Source organism: Pleurodeles waltl, chromosome 7 (genome assembly GCF_031143425.1).
Source record: "Pleurodeles waltl isolate 20211129_DDA chromosome 7, aPleWal1.hap1.20221129, whole genome shotgun sequence".
Lineage (NCBI taxonomy): Eukaryota > Metazoa > Chordata > Amphibia > Caudata > Salamandridae > Pleurodeles > Pleurodeles waltl.
The window spans coordinates 203906957-203919527 of record NC_090446.1 but is presented as its reverse complement, the minus strand read 5'-3'; the positions used below and the strand labels follow the sequence as shown (position 1 = coordinate 203919527).

The 12571-nt window shown below is 45.3% G+C and overlaps 1 protein-coding gene across 1 annotated transcript in view; it reads right to left on the bottom strand.

Annotated features, from left to right (window-relative positions):
- TGM5 (transglutaminase 5) overlaps nt 1-12571 on the bottom strand; it is a 219939-nt gene that overhangs the window by 193861 nt on the left and 13507 nt on the right. The window lies entirely within an intron of this gene.

Here is a 12571-nt window from a genome sequence, read left to right as displayed (position 1 = left end):
GACGGCTGGTGTTTGGGAAGGCATCTTGATCCCTTTTCAGCAGATGTAATTTTTGAAGTTAATTTCTTGGCTGCAGAAGCCAGTAAAGGTAAAGCTTTCCGTACCTTTATAGGTCGGCTATTTCTTCTAATCATATCCATGTCAATGGGAAACTGATAGGCGAACATCCGCTGGTGTGCAGATTAATAAAGGGAGTAAAATTTTCCAAACCTCCTTTACCCAAACATAACCAATTATGGGATGATAATGTTGTTCTAAAATTTCTCATTTCTTTACCGGATAATCCTTTTCTTTCTCTAAAAATGTTATCTGCTAAGTTAACAATGTTACTGTGTCTAGTTTCCATTAAACGTTTATCAGATGTAAAGGCTTTGGACGTCTCCAGTCGACAGTTCACCCCTACGGGGGTGCTATTTTCGGTTGTACGACGTACAAAGACCAGTTTATCGTCAGTTTTTTATCCTTACTTCCCACAGCATCCCAAATTATGTGTGGGCCAATGTCTTAAAGTTTATGAACAGAAAACTGCAGATTTGAGAACATCCTGCTCGCAACTTCTTATCTCCTTTAGGAAACCCTATCACCCGGTTTCGTCTGCCACCTTAGCTCGTTGGGTCAGGTGGATTATGTCCCTAGCGGGTATCGATATTTCCAGATTTGGTGCTCATACTGCCAGAGGGGCTATGGCCTCCAAAGCCTTTTGGGCAGGCTCCCGTTTAGAGGATATTCTGAAATCTGCAGACTGGTCTAATGACAATACCTTTAGAGTATTTTACTACAAACCTGTTGACGATGATTCACTAAATGTAATTAATATGCTTTAAACTCGCATAATGGGAGCCTCCGGTCTTGTCATAAAATGTAGATTTTCCTAGTTTATGACGGAAAGTCTTAATTTTATTAAAGACACGGAGGCGAGTATTATCCTGCCTCTAGTTTAAACACTGTTTTCTCCCTCCCTTTCTTCCAGCGCCAGTTCCAGCCGCTCAACCAGGGTCCTAGTACGATTTCTTCACACCTTGGGAAGGCTTCGTTCATGACAAGCATGGGATCGTATTCTCCCGATTTAATGGAACATTCCTTCCTTTGTAGGATTTTGGACTTTTCTTCTGACGTTTTTGCTTTCCTGATGGCTTTGTTTATTCTTTGCTCTCTATTTCCGTTATTATTCAACAATTGACTTCATTCGCAAGAAAAGAGGGCTGCTTGCAGTCAAGTGACATCATAATAGCATAAGGGTGTTCCTATTGGTTAACATGTTATGTACTACGTTTTTAATCCCATTGGCTCTCTGGGTTAGCCACATGGGATTTGTAGTTTCTTTCTTGGCTGCTGTGTTAATAAAGCGAGAAGAGAAACGCATAATACTCGCCTCCGTGTCTTTAATAAAATTAAGACTTTCCGTCATAAACTAGGAAAATCTACATTAATATATCATCTTGGATAGCTAATACAACCAAAACAATAAACTATGGCCCTCATTACAACGTGCTGGAGGTATATCTGGCTCCCTATTATGACTTTTCCGCGTTTCCGTCCGCTGGCCCAGCAGAAAAGGCACATCAACATTGCAGACGGCTCAAAATAGATCCGGCGGCAATGTTGATGTTCAGCGGGTGCAGTAGCACCCGTTGCACATTTCACTGCCCAAACTTAGGGCAGTGAAATGCGCGTTGGGGCTGTGTCTGGGGGCTCCTGCACTGCCCATGCCAAGTACATGGGCAGTGCAGGGGCACCCAGAGTCCCCCTTACCGCCAGCCTTTCCATGGCAGTGTTTAATGCCGTGGACAGGCTGGGGGTTGGGGACTCATAATTCCCAGGGCGGCGGTGCTTGCACCTCTGCCCTGGGGATTACGACTGCCAGGCGGAAGCCTGGCGGTATGTTGCAGGGGCTGGCGGTATGGCTGTGGCTAATGCGTCACGGTCATATTACGCTGGCGGTACACCGCCAGCCTGTTGGCGGTGTTACCGCCAGCTTACCGCCAGCCGCCATAGTAGTAATGAGGCCCTATGTCTATAATACGTTATTAAAAATACCTGTTTAATTAGAAAAATTGAAAACTGGAACACATGATAGATGTTGGTCTTACAATGAATTGATAAGTGATTTGAATGATACATTAATTGCTTTTCCATATATTTCCAATGTTTGGAAAATGGTCTGGAAGCAGCTTACAATGATCATTAATGTAAATATTCCATATAAAGGGGGTCATTCTAACCCTGGCGGTCCAAGACCGCCAGGGCTAAAATGACGGGGGCACCGCCAACAGGCTGGCGGTGCCCCGCTGGGCATTCTGACCGCGGCGGTTTGGCCGCGGTCAGAAGTGGAAAACCGGCGGTCTCCCGCCGGTTTTCCGCTGCCCAAATGAATCCTCCATGGCGGCGCAGCGATTCTGACACCCCATACCGCCATCCTGTTCCTGGCGGTTCTCCTGCCAGGAACAGGATGGCGGTATGGGGTGTCGTGGGGCCCCTGGGGGCCCCTGCAGTGCCCATGCCAATGGCATGGGCACTGCAGGGGCCCCCGTAAGAGGGCCCCAAAAAGAATTTCAGTGTCTGCTTTGCAGACACTGAAATTCGCGACGGGTGCAACTGCACCCGTCGCACCTTCCCACTCCGCCGGCTCAATTCTGAGCCGGCGTCCTCGTGGGAAGGTAGTTTTACACTGGGCTGGCGGGCGGCCTTTTGGCTGTCGCCCGCCAGCCCAGTGTAAAACACAGAATAGACGCAGCGGTCTTCCGACCGCAGTGCGGTATTCTGGAGGGGGGAAGTCTGGCGGGCGGCCTCCGCCGCCCGCAAGACTTAGAATCACCCCCAAAGTGTTGACTATTTTCTTAGGAAGTATTTCTACTGACTGGTCAAACCACTGTCACACAAATAGCAAACTACTAATTGGAAAAATGCTGCAAATGTTATTTTTGAATCCTGATGGTATGCTGTATATTTTAACTATGGAATAGACAGAGCATATGTCTCACCTATATCATTTGCTGTTAAAAGGGAAAAATGTGACAACCTATCATGACATTTCTTAATAATTTCAGCCTTTCAGGCACTCATAAGGATGACTTTGATGATGAATTGACTAAACCTTTGTGATATAATATATCTTCATTATGATGTTTTACATTTATTGTACTAAAAGAAGATTTAGATGACAACATTGTTTTATTTTGCTCATAATAAGTATGTTAATTGTACAAAAAATATTTTTTTCTTTATATATATGATAGGTGAAATTTTACATTCAATGCATGCATATATTTCTTTGCTAGACCAAATTCTCTTTCCCTCGCACGTCTCTTCCCACAAAAAACTGCACTCCCTTGAGCACAATACCTGGTAGCAGGTAGGGCTCACTCGTGGTGTTCATTCACAAAAGAAATTACGTATTAATATCATGGCTGGATACCAAGGGAAAATGGTATGCCAAAATCTTAAATTATGAACTGGAACAAAGGACCGCAGCACAAGATAGTGTCCTCATTTTGAAACTGGCTTCCAGAATGAAAGCTGCAAAAGAGGACAACCGATTGACTTGGGGAACCCTGTAATGAAAAGGCTGACAGAAAGGGAAGTTGTGATCAGCATGGCGGCACTGAACTGGCTGACCACGACTTCGACCACCTCCAACCCGGCGGGATCCATGGTGGTGGCATAGTCCCCTGGCAGTCTGACCGCCAGGGTTGTAATCTGGTGGTCTGACCGCCAGGAGGTTGGTGGTTTGACTGCCACTGTGAGTTTAGTGGTCCCAAGACTGCCAAACTCATAATTAGGCCCCAAGTATTAACTCACATTATGTGTTTCAGGTGTTGGGATGGGATTTTTCAACCAATACTTAGACATTTTAACCTCTTGGAACTATGAACATGCTAGACCTATCCTCAGCACCAGTGCTCAGATGCTCAGGCTCCAGCATGCTCTGGCCCAAGAGGCAGGAAATCCTTCTGCTGCAAGCACCAGAGGTATTTCCTTCTTATTGAATTCAGCCTCAGAAGCTGGGGAAGAGCTACACCATCCATGGGGCAGAAAGCCCACAAGGCAACCAGGGAGTGTATTTCGAGGGGGAGCATCACCCCTGTCAGTGGACTAATGTTCCCACTTGCAACCAGACCCAGAAGTCTTTCTGCCACCCTCGGGGGCACTCCAATCTGCCAACAGGGTGGGGCAGAAAGCCTACTAGACAGGACAGATTTATTTTGTGAAGAAATGGATGGGGGCTGGCAAACTGGCATAGGGCGTAGCCCCACCCCTCAAATGCCCCACTACAATTTTTCCACCTCCCAAGGGGCAGATAAGAGATCTTTAACTCCAACCTGCCCAACTGGGGGGGAAGGGGTTTGGGGGAGGCCACTGGACACAAGGGAGTTTTTTTTATTGCTACAAGGTGTGGGGGTGGAATGCCCTTCCACCCACCCTTTGGGCCCAGACTCCTCTTCCAATATGGACCAAAGTCTTTCTGCACCCCCTCCCCTGGGGTAGCAGATAAGCAGTGTTTCATTCCAGTCTGCCCCATTGGGGGTGGGGGCGCAGAAACCCTACTAGACTCCAGAGACATTTTTTCTGTGCCATGCCATTTTTCAAAAGGGTTGGAGGGTGTTCACCAACAATATGCCGCAGGGTGCAGAAATACTGTTGTGCCCATTCTGGACAAGGAGCAAGGCATGAAGTATGGGTGAGCTGCCCACATCCCTTTTCAATTTTTGTGACTATTTTTCCCCAAGTGTCTAGTGATGTTTCTGTGCTCTGGGGACAGATTTTGGGTAAACACCATCAATCCACCCCTTGGGGGGCAGAAAGACACCTATTCTGGGGTGGGAGCATAGTGTTATGCCTTAATGAACCACCTACATCCTTTTTTTTGCCCCTTGGGCATCAAGCCATGGTCCTACCTCAGAATAGGTGCATCATTCTTTCTGCCCCTCCCCACATTAGTAGATTGGATGTGTTTACTCAAAACCATCACCAAGGGGACACAAAGGCCACTGGAAACCAGGGATTTCAACATGGCACCAGAGAAAACAAAAAGCTGGGGGGACATACTATGGTATTGAGTCAATACCTCTACCCCGGGGGTGTGGCCGAATGCCGATGGTGGAAGAAGTCTCTCTGTGAGGCTCCCACTGGTAATTCCCCACCCCTTAGAATGCTGCTACCAGCGAGGCCCCAGTCCCCCCCATGAACACAGCCAAGAATGGGGTGGGCCCCTGAGGCAGCTGGGAGACGAGAGACGAATGCAGCGTTAGGAGATCTGACTAGAATCGTCAGAGCTGTGGAAGTTGTGAGGAGCCAACGATGGCGGCCTGGACCTTCGTGTTGCGGGTGCCCCTCTCCGACGTGAGAGCTGCAGCCTGAGGCCACAAACATACAACGAAGGGCCGATGAGAGCGCGCAGGATTTTGGAGGCCTGGAGAGTCGATAACAGGAAGGGAATCCTAATGGTGGACAGACCTAGAAGCCGTCATTGGAAAGAGTGGCACAGGCCAGAAAAGACCCAGATATGGGAACAATAGGGCGCAAGAAAGATGTAGAGGCGAAGGATGACATTAATGTAAGTGCTTCGATTGGACCTCAGGGAACAAAAAGGGCCCACCTCATGGAGAAAGCTGGGTACCCCACCCTCCAAGACATTCTACAAGCCATTACAGCCTCCTGTGAAGTTTCAGAAGAGAAAATTGATGCCTTGGCAACAGACTTAACTATACTCAGAGAGGACCACCGTCGCCTGGCGGAAGAGGTATCTACAACGGAGGAGCAATTTAAAGAGCGCCTACCAATGGTTAATGACACAACCAAGACCATTAGCAAGATGGAATGGCAAATTAATGACCTGGAACTATGAGCAGAGGATGCGGAAAATCGTTCAAGAAGAAACAATATCCGGTTGATCGGATTACCTGAGCGTGTAGAAAAGAAGAACATGGTGGAGTTTCTGGAGCGCTGGCTTAAAGAGGAGGTGGTGGAGGATGGGCTCTCCCCCTTATTTGCACTTGAGATAGTGCATAGGGTCCCGGTGCACCCTACTCCTTCGGGAGCCTCACCAAGGCCGGTTATAGAACATCTGCTGCATTATAGGGACAGGGACAATCTGCTAAACCAAGGGAGGAAAAATGACGACTGCACAGTAGAATATAACACAGTCCGCATTACCCCAGACTTTTCGCTGGAAGTGCGGAAACAAAGGGCCACCTTTAGAGAAGCTAAACAAAAACTTTGGCAAATGGGGATACAATACGGAATGATGTTCTCGGCAAGACTGAGGGTGACGACCAAGGGGGTAACAGAATTCTTCACCTCAACTGAGGAAATATGGCAGTGGATAGACTCTCAATCTTCATCTAATGAGAAACATCCCCCAAGTAACTTACAGCAACGTTGCCCCTTCTGAGAAAGATGTGCAACATGAACGCCAAAAGGTAATGGAAGCAATAGCCTCCCTATAAGGACCTGACCCTAGCTCTTCCCACACGTTGAGCGACGAGATTGAACAATCAGGGCCGGATCGAGACTCAGACATAAGAGGCGGGACCAGAGGTGACGCCTGGGACATCGGACTGCATCATCTGCCCCAAGCTCCCCTGAATTTTTGGGTGATTCAAACTGGCACCATGCAGCTGCTGTGAAATGTTCAGGAGTTATCCTTTTGCCTCGAAGTAACTGAGATGGCAGAACCTGATGGAGGGGGGATCCGGCACAATAACACAATCACGAAAGTAAATAAGTAAGTAAATAAGAAAGTAAGACAGGGAGGGGAGAAAGAAGCAACACGGCAGACTCCTCTAAACGAACTAGGGGACCGCTCCCAGATTTGATAGACTAGTTGATGTAACTGTTTAGGTTTGGATGAGAGGTAATAACCCTTTTATCCTGGAGAAGGGGAGTTGGGAAGCTAATTGCTGAGCTAGTTACATAGGGAAATATGAGTGTCACTGTTTATTAGCTAAGAATTTAAGTGTGTGGTGCGGGAGGGTACAGCTGCAGGTGTCAGGGTGGAAAAGATGGGCGCAGAAATGCCCGTGACCTAGACAGTAGTCTGGCTACATTAGACTCATATAGATTTATTTCATGGAACATCTGGGGAATGCACACAATGGCTAAAAGGTATAAAGTATTCTTGTACTTACAGAAGACGGGAGTCCAGGTGGCAATGCTACAGGAAACACAGTTAACACAAGCAGAAGGGAAGGCTATACAGAAAAGGTGGAGGGGCCAAGTCCACTACACTACTCACTCTGCTTATGCCAGAGGGACCCTGATATGGATACGAGCGGGGGTTCCGTTCCAAATGCTGGACAACCTCATAGACCCAGAAGGGCATTTCGTAGCTGTACAAGAGAGATTAGAGGGCAGGGAGCTTGTAATGGTTAATGTTTACGCACCCAACTAGGACCATGGAACATTTTTTGCACAACTTTCTACCCACCTGGCTCCATTCCTACAACACTCAACAGTATTGAGAGGAGATTAAAATTGCATGGCAGATCCCACTAAAGACCGCTCCCACCCCCCATTACACGACTCCCAATAGGTAGAGTGGCACGTCAATCTACAGCATGGCAATCAATAGACATCTCAACATGGAAGGAGCGAAATTCCCAAGATGTGGGGTTCTTGGTGCAGAATTTAGCTACATGTTTTGGGATTTCCCACAGCTTGGGCCATTCTGGGGGAGGTGACCCAATCGGTAGCAGTTGCGATTGACAAGGCGGTTCCTTGCACAATGGGTCATTGCCTACTTGGATGGTTCCCACATACGTCTAAAATGAAGGTCACTAGCAGGTTCCAGGACCTAGCTTATATCTTGGCCAAGAGGGAGACTGCAATGAATTGGAAGAGCCCGACAGGACTGAGAATAACAAATTGGCGTAGGGAACAAAAAAATAGGCTAGATGTGAGGGAGACGTCCTTCGTAGGGAGACCAAAAGAGGGATGTAGCAAGAGCATGGGACACTGTAGCGGAAGCCATGAGAGAAGTGACCCAAAACGCGCTGGACCCTGAGTGAGAAAGAAACTGAGAAGACCCAACTACCCCACACCTGACAGCAGAGATTCTCCTGAGCAAGAGCCAGACGTTGTCATACACACAGGACAACAGGGCATAACTGACCTCACCACACACAGTACATCAGTGAACAAATGCGACCACAGCACTCAGAGCATAAGAAGTAATAGAGTACGGGTATATGCTTGTGTGTAGCAAATCCGTTACATGAAGAGTACAGCACTCCTCTTGGTGTTCCAGAGAGTTGTTTATTCGGACCAAAGGTCGTGTGTCCGGAAGTACAATCAATCAAACACAGCCAACACGTGTTTCATCACAACAGTGGCTTCCTCAAGGCTGTAAGAAATATACAGTACAGAGATTTGTCTAGATGTATTCATACTGGAACAGTAGACATAAAGAATAGACCAAATTTAGGTAGTTTGCAGACATGACAAAAGTGAGCGAGTACGTAAACGTGAGGTGCCAACATGTATTTGTTAAAACTTGAAACGAGGGTGAGAAAGAGTGGAGACCGTACACGCAAGTGATAAATCGTGAGTGTTTGTCCAAAAAGTTTCATAAGATTAAAAAGGTGAAAAGACTGAAGTGTAAGAGAAAGCAAACAGTTACGAAATCAAGTGTGTCCCAAGTAGCTTATAAATGTATAAAAAAATGCAGAGAAGTATGGTTGAGAAGCCTACCTCGACTGGTAATATGGAATAATCAATTTAGGTGAGGTAGGATGATGCCATGGGGACTGAAAAGAAAGAAAGAAGAGAAGGGACAAAGGATAAGAAGCGAGAAAAGTAATTTGTTAGGTGAAATCCCATGAAAAAAGGGGAGTTGTACAAAGTGATCGTAACCAAAGTTAAGATTACCTTGTCCTTATAAAATGGATAAGGGGGTCCGTCCTTAAGTAACAAACACGAGTATGGAGACTCAAAGTAAGAGTAATGGTGATCTAGGTAAGCGGCGGTTCGGAGGACCTTGGTAAGTCCTGAAAAAAAGGGGAAGGAGGCAAGATTCTGAGGCATGAAAATAACGCATACTTTTCTAAATAGGTGAGGTCAGGAGGAAGTATTAAAATATTAAGGTGGTGTAGCCCATATGAAAAAAACAGGATGTGCCTGATAAAGCAGTAGTCCTTTAAGGTAAAAATCTCCTCGAATGGTAGTAACTGTGGATTAGTCAGTGGATAATCTAACAATGAAGACGAGAAGCTAGGAGGTTGCGTGGTATGGTGGATGCAAATGTGCCAACTTGAAATGTTTATATAAACCTTGAACAAAAGTATCCCTAAGTGTAATAATGTCATAATCACGTTAGAAGTATCTGCCCAATTGTGTTAGCATTAAAATAGACAGCATATAACGGTGAAGGTATCTGCCCATAAGCGTTAAAGGTATCTGCCTATTAGTGTTAGGATTAAAAACGGAAAGCGTATAACAAGCACTAAGGTACACACAGTACATCACATGACACAAAATTTAACTCACTAGGGAGGGGGGAGGGAAGTTGGGGTGGAAGAGTGTGGGGGAAACAGTTATTCCTTAAAAGACTCAGTGCAGTGGAACAGTTGAGAAGAGCTGAATAGACCGAGTCTTTATCCTGGGAATAGATGTATTCCGTTATAAATGTATGATCATTTACCTGTTGAAAATATCAATACAAATGTGTTTAAAAAAACCTCTATACTGCTACCCCAGAATGGGCAATAAAGTCTTTCTGACTCCCAGGGGCATAAAGCATCCCCATCTTTATGCAAAGAAGGGAAATGATTGATTTTCGATGTTGTTTTTTTTATATATGGGTGGCAGAGTTGGGCTGAATCCCAATATCATTCTTCTTTGCTGAGTAGCAGCATTTTTCGGGGTCCTGGGGAAACCTGCCAAAGCCAAGCATTTCTGAAAAGTAAACACCTTGGGCAGACAGAGATGGTGTGTCTTGTGTGGGTCCCCTGTCATTTTCTTAAACACAATGCTCTGCAGATCTCAAGCTTTGACTATGCACATTTTTCTTGCATTTCTGTGGCATAAACCTCTAGAAAAATCTGGCATCCACAACATTTCTACCACCCTTCTTTCCCCGATTTCCCCCAATGAAAATGTTACCCTAGGTGTCTGGCTGGGCTCTGCATCCATGATAAAAAAGGCCCAACAACGCAATGTAGAGAAATAGCCAATAGGGGAAGCTCCAGTGTTTGGATCTGGGCTCGCCGGCCACAAAGGGAATCCCACCAAACCCAGGCTAGGCTGAGTGCCACAAAAGGCACAAATCAAATCAGGGTCGCTGCTCTAGACTCATATTGACCTTAGTTTGATGAGTGCCTGTTGCGTGCACTAGTCCAAACCACAAAAGTGAGGTAGCAATTTTATTGGGACAAGTGGGAAGGCTGGGTGGTAGGAATTTTGTGGATTCCTGCTGATTCCAGAAGCTTACTTAACAGAAATGCAAGAAAATGTGCAATTTTAGGCAAATGTTCGAAATTTGCAGGGCATTGTGGGTAACAAATCTCTGTGGGATCCAAGCAAGGCATACCATCCTGGACTCCCCTGGGCATGTAGTTTTCAGAAATGTTGGGTTTAGTAGGTTTTAACTACTCATTTTCAACATTTTTTATTTCAACAGTAAGTTTCTTTGGAAAACCCTTGAGGAAGGTAAACAAACGATGACTGCTGAATTTAGAACTTTGTCTACTTTTCAGAAATCTGCAGCTTTTGGAGATCACCCATGGGTTCACAATGGTTTCCAACACACATCTGAAGTAGGTTGAAAGCATAAAAATTAGACAAAATGAAAGATGCTAAAACTGTGGTAAAAATTGTTTTTTATTCAGCTCTGCATATTCCTGAAAGCCCAAAAAATAATTACTTTAGCAGAGCAAATCTTTCATTGATACCATTTTTAGGGGAAAAATTGAAGCTTTTTTGTGGAGCACTTTTCTCCTGTTTTCTCAAAACAAACTCTAAATTTAGCTATCTTCTGGCTTTTTTTAAGGAATCTACGAACCCTGGGTACTTTTGGGATCGCTAGGACAGGATGCTGGAAAAAAGGGACGCAAATTTGATGAGGATATCTTGATGTAAAAAAACTTAGGAAGGACTAGGTAGAACTACCCCCAAATAGCCATAAAATGGCTTAGCATTCTACAGGAAAAAGGTCAAACAGCAAAAGGGTTAAAGTCTTAGGGCCAGATGTAGCAACTTTGGAAATGGCGACTTGCAATTTGCGAGTCGGAGCGACTCGCAAATTGCAAGTCGCAATTTCCAATGCAGAACGGTGTCTCAGACACCTTCTGCGAGTCGGTATGGGGTCGCAAAGACCCACCTCATTAATATTAATGAGGTGGGTCGCAAATTGCGGCCCCATACCGACTATGGGCACTCGCTAACATGGAGGCCTGCTGTAGTCAGCAGACCTCCATGTTCGTGACTGCTTTTAAATAAAGCAGTTTTTTTTTTTTTTAAGTGTAGCTCGTTTTCCTTAAAGGAAAACGAGCTGCACTTAAAAAAAAATCCGAAACCTTTTGTTTCGGTTTTTTTTCAGGGCAGGTAGTGGTCCCTTGGACCACTACCTGCCCTGAAAAAATGTTTTGGGGTCCATTCACAAAGGGGAAGGGGTCCCATGGGGACCCCTTCCCGTTTGCGAATGGGTTACCATCCACTTCAAGTGGATGGTAACTGCGACTCCATTTGCGACCGCATACGCGGTCGCAAATGGAATTGCATACCATTGCGAATCGCAAATAGGAAGGGAACACCCCTTCCTATTTGCGATTCAGAAATGCATTTTGCGAGTCGGTCCCGACTCGCAAAATGCATTTCTGCATAGGAAACACACATTTGCGAGTCGCAAACGGCAAATTTTGCCGTTTGCGACTCGCAAAGTGCTTCGTACATCTGGCCCATAGTTCCTTAAGTTTCCAATAACAGTTATTAAATCATTTTTATTACATACATTTTATACCTAACTACATTTCTCCTAGTGACTGACTATGTAATAATATTTGGAATAAGGGTCATAAACTAGGTATACATGGAGCAATATGATGCGGGTGTAATTAGCACACGTTTATCTTATGCTCGCCAGGTTTTAGTAAATGTTTTTAGTTTCAAATACTTATTGTAGGGAAGGAGGGATGACCCTAAAGGGATGTGGGAAGGGATGGTAGGATTCCAGGTATTGATTTTTTAAACAAAATTTGGGGTGTGAGCCTAAAGGATGAGAGTGTGGGATAATATTTTGTGTGTGGCTCATGAAACGACTAATCACCTCTACACAGCTGATACTTAGGGTACATAGCGTTAGGCTTTTTTTTTTTATTATTCCATGATATTCAAAAAGCGAAATTTGAATATAAATCCGCAAAATTTTGCAATTTGCTTTCACCTACCACCAGTGCTTGAAATGGACAAATAGAAGTAAAGTTACTCTATCAGAGTACCTTCTTGTTTCTGAGAAGTGTCAGTACTCTCCAATGAAAAGTATTACGTTTTTCTTCAGAAATGCAGGTACTCTCCCTTGCAAAATAAAAAAGTGCCGGGACTCAGTACCGGACAGTACCGCCCCTACTAAGAAGAAAAA